The sequence below is a fragment of the Manis javanica genome, chromosome 17 (assembly GCF_040802235.1).
Source record: "Manis javanica isolate MJ-LG chromosome 17, MJ_LKY, whole genome shotgun sequence".
In the NCBI taxonomy this organism is placed as follows: Eukaryota; Metazoa; Chordata; class Mammalia; order Pholidota; family Manidae; genus Manis; species Manis javanica.
Window position 1 is genome coordinate 62,676,530 of NC_133172.1, and position 3,361 is coordinate 62,679,890.

A 3,361-nucleotide genomic window follows, 5' to 3' on the forward strand; every position below is an offset into this window, starting at 1 on the left:
TTTGGGGTTGCGCAAACTGGGCCTGTCTGCTGATTAGATTGCAATCAGCTTCTCTTTCAACTGGAAGGAGAGAAACAGGGGAAGCTTGGAGATTCCAAGCAAACTTTGGAATAGCTTGAGGGGAGTGGGAAGGAAAGGAGCTATTTTAATAGGAAAATACTGAGGTAGTATCTTTTTGTTTTTAATATTTTCACTGTTTCCAGAGATAGAAAAGCACAGCCTCTGGCTTCCTTCTAGGTAAGCCCTTGGGACCTGGGGGCTTGGGGATCCCCAGGATCGAGAAGAAGTGGCAGAACCACAGGTAGCAAAGGGCAGTTCCAGGGCCTGCCAGGCCAGGCTCCTCACATCTGTGCTCTGAGATGCGACGGAGCCAGAGCGCCTACCCCACTTTCCAGGGTGGTGACCGTGCCAATTCTGGAGTACACTATTATTATTATCGGTGATGGCTGTGGCTACGTGTATTGAGTATTTGCTCATTCTAGACCAAGCATTGGGCTAAACATGTCACCAACACCATCTCACCTGGCAGGTGAAGAAACAGAAGCTCAGAAAGGCAAAGTCACTGGCCTCACCCAACTGGCTGGACACATACACTGACCCCAGGGCTGGCAGAGCAAAGTGGGCCTCAGCCTGTGATGGGTGGGTGGATGGATGGATGGACGGATGGGTGAGTGGTGGGTGGAGGAACGGAGGAACGGAGGGGTAAAGGGCAGGTGGTTGTGGATACGGGTAAGTGGGTGGGTGGGTTGTTGTGTAGGTGGGTGGCCAGGCAGAAGGCTGGAAGGATTGAGGATGGGTGGACTGATGAGCAGATCAGCAAATGCAGGAATAGGCCCATTGCCCTCCATGTGACATGGCCAACTCCTTCCTGCAGATGAATGGGAAATTCCACGTTTGCTTTCGAGTCTTTAACAAATGTTCCACAGGAGAACAAGGTTTGGCTGTGAAATACCTCTTCTTTTCTAAAGAAAAGCAGCACCTCTTTTTTCTTTCTTGCAAATGATGCAAAAATATTTCACATGGCCCCAGACGGATCTAGCACCTAAGGGTCAGGAGCTGGGGACTTCACCAAACACATACATCATTAAAGTTGCCCTAAAATTAATATTACACTGTTTTGTGCCCATGAATAAAGCATTAAACAAATATTGAGACTGAGACATCTCATCACCCAGGGTTCTTAAGAAGCTCAGAAAGACCGCAGCTATGTTTGAAGCCAATTAAGAAGGCTCACACTGGGTGTCAGAACCACAGAAGGGGCTGGCACATCCCCTAGCACACAGTAGGCACCTCATAAAACATGGAGAACACGTCAACAAGTTTCCCCTGCCCAAGACCAGCCAAGTCTACCAAAGCGCTCTGCCTTGGATCCCATTCCCCAAGTGCCCTAGGCTAAATGAGGCGAGGCCACAACACTTGGAGCTGATGCTAACCGAGCACACAGAGCACGCGGTCTACATGAATGATAAATACCAACAATTCAGTTATTTCTTACCTTCTTTGTTGTGGTAAAACACACAAATATAAAAATTACCACTTTAACTTATTTTTAACTGTACAGTTCAATGGTCATTAAATACCCATATAATGAACCACCGTCACCACCATCCATTTCCAGAACACTTTCATCTTCCCCCAGTGAAACTGTTCAGTGTCCCTGGAGATCGTATTTGAATTTTAGGATGGGTTTTTCCATTTCTGCAAAAAAGACTTCATTGGGATTTTGACAGGACTTATGCTGAATCTGTAGATCACTTTGGGAAGATCTGACATCTTAAGACTGCTAAGTCTTCCAGTCCATGAACATGGGATGTCTTCCCATTTACCTGCGTCTTCATTAATTTCTTTCAGCAATGATTTGTCGTTTTCAGAGTACGGGTCTTCCACCAAGTTCATTAGGATTATTCCAAAGTATTTTTTATGGTGGTGTAAATGGCATTGTTTAAGTGATTTCTTTTTTGGATTGTTCATTGTTAATATATAGAAATGCAACTGACTTTTGTGTGTTGACTTTTACTTTGTTTAATTCACTTATTAGTTCTAACAAAATTTTTGTGAAATCTTTAGGATCTTCTACATAGAAGGTCTTATCATCTGTGAACAGAAGTAATTTTATCTCTGCCTTTCCAGTTTGGATGACGCCCATTTCTCTTTCTTGCCTGATTGCTCTAGTAGGACTTCTGGCACTATGTTGAACAGAAGTGGTGGAAGCAGGAACCTTGCCTTGTCGCCAATCTTAAGGAAATGCTTTCACATTTCACCGCTGAGGGGCATGTTCACTCTGGGTTCGTCATAAATGGCTTTTCCTGTGTTGAGGTAGTTTCCTTCTTTTCCCGGTTCATTAAGTGTTTTTATCATGACCGTTACTCATTTTCATTTAACAAGTGCTTCCTTAGCACTACCTGCAGGTACTGCTGAAACTGCTTCGTAATTATTAACTTGTTTAATCACCACAGGAATCTTAGGAAGTGGCGATTATTATTACCCATTTCACAGATGAGAAAACTGAGGCACCGATCAAACACGCAGTGAGCTGTGGAACCAGGACTCAAAGCAGACCGCCTGACTCAGAGTCCACATCAGAAACAACCAGGCAGTAGAGAAGCCAGCAGGTTGAACACGTATCATACCACAGACACTTAATACACAACACAGCACGTAATCTCCCCCGAAATCACACGCTGTTGATATTTGTAGACCCATCTTACCACAGGGGAAATGGAGGTATAGACACTTAGGAAACTTGTCCAGGGCCACATTATTAGTAAGAGATAAAAGACAAGATTTGAAGTTAGGACTTTTGCACTGTCGGGCCACAGAGTATCCCCAACCCACCGACCAGGGGCAGGCAGAGTCCAGAGCCATGGTGTCCACTTGGGCGGCCACTTGGGCCCAGTGAGCTCTCAAAATATGGCCAGTGTCATGTGTTGAAATGATATTTACACAATTGAGTTAAATACAAAATATCATTACAGTTAATTTCATGTGTTCCTTTTTACTTTTTTAAATAAGTGCCTACTGGAAAACTTGAAGTTCCATATGCCACTGACAGTACATTTCTGTTAGACATCCGAGGACAGAGAGGGGTGTGCTGGAGAGCTAGGCAGCCGCCCCAAGAGGGTCCCTCCCAAGGACACACGCCCTGCGCCTCCACCAGCACTCACTGCTCAGCATTCTCTGCCTCTAGGTGCCGTGGCAGAGGGCTGGCAGCTGGCAGCGAACTCCTTAGAGCTCCCCATGTCCACAGAAGACCTGCCAGCTCCCACCAACAGATGTGCCCAGGAAGGTGCCCGGGACAGAGGGAGGCCTCCTGCAGAGCACGTGCTCCACTCACCCCGAGGTGCCCCGAGACACCAGCAAC